The following is a 1,443-nucleotide window of genomic DNA, read 5'->3' on the forward strand; positions in this document are numbered from 1 at the left end:
GAACGGAAGTTTATAGACCGGATTCATGACACCAACAGCCAAGTCAGAATATTTGCTGAATAATATGTTAAATTTCAGTTTGTTTTTCACCAGACCTTATTGTATACCTGCAGAACACTTGGAATATACAGCATGTGTAGCATGGGACCACTCTGTGATACTTTTGCGTCTTGTTTAACAGCTTGATGTCGATCGCCATATACTGACATTATATGGACAAGTATGCTTAGGACATTATTTTTTTACTCTCCTTTTGTGGTCCGAAAAAGAAAGAAAGGCATATGGCATTAGAGCAACACGAGGGTCAGTAAATGATGACTCATTTTTCAGTTTTGGGTGAACTATCCCTTTAAAGTTTGAAAAATCTGTCATTAATTACTCACCCTCGTGTCGTTCCAAACCCATAAGACCTTCGTTCATCTTCGGAACACAAATTACGATATTTCTGATGAAATCCGAGAGCTCTCTGACCCTTCATAGACAGAAAGGGATCTACCACGATCAACGTCCAGAAACGTAGTAAGGACATTGTTAAAACAGTCCATGTGACATCAGTGGTTCAACTGTAATTGTATGAAGCGATGAGAATACGTTTTTGTGTGCAGAAAACAAAAATAACGACTTTATTCAACAATTCTTCTCCCCCGAGTCACCCTGTGCCTCCATTAACGAGAGTATGATGATGCATGCGCTGCGGCTTGTTAATGTGCAGAGGAATGCACACACATGTGTCGTGGTACTCTCATTAATGGTGGCAGACATTAAGCAGAAGAGAGGAAATCGTTCAATAAAGTTGTTGTTTTTGTTTTCTTTGCGCACAAAAAGTATTCTCGTAACTACATAAAATTATGGTTGAACCACTGATGTCACATGGACTGTTTTAACAATGTCCTTACTATGTTTCTGGGCCTTGACCATGGTAGTACCCTTGCTGTCTATGGGGCAGAAAGCTCTCGGATTTCATAAAAAAATATCTGAATTTTTGTTGCGAAGATGAACGAATGTCTTACGGGTTTGGAACGACATGAGGGTGAGTAATTAATGACAGAATTTTCATTTTTGGGTGAACTGTCCCTTTAAGGAAAAGCATTTAATTCACTGTAAATGTATGTATATTTTGTAAAAAGAAAGTCAGTCTTACAGGAAAATGGGTCTTTTAATGGCAGAAACAAAGTCACGATTCCAAGTGCATACTGAACTCTCTCTGTGTTTAGGTTGGACTCTTCCTATCAGAATGAATGCACATAAATGGTACAGCACATAAATAAATGACAGTGCAAGCATACCAAAAAATTACAGTTGAAAATTAAAAAAAAAAAAAAAAAAAATTTAGAAGGAGATCAGACTCTTTTTCAATGTTTAATAATCAAAAAATTAAGCATGACAATCATATGACTCACTTTTGCTGAACACAAAACACTTTAATACTTAAAAAAAAAAGAT

Source organism: Sinocyclocheilus anshuiensis, unplaced genomic scaffold (genome assembly GCF_001515605.1).
Source record: "Sinocyclocheilus anshuiensis isolate Anshui unplaced genomic scaffold, SAMN03320099.WGS_v1.1 scaffold121, whole genome shotgun sequence".
NCBI lineage: Eukaryota > Metazoa > Chordata > Actinopteri > Cypriniformes > Cyprinidae > Sinocyclocheilus > Sinocyclocheilus anshuiensis.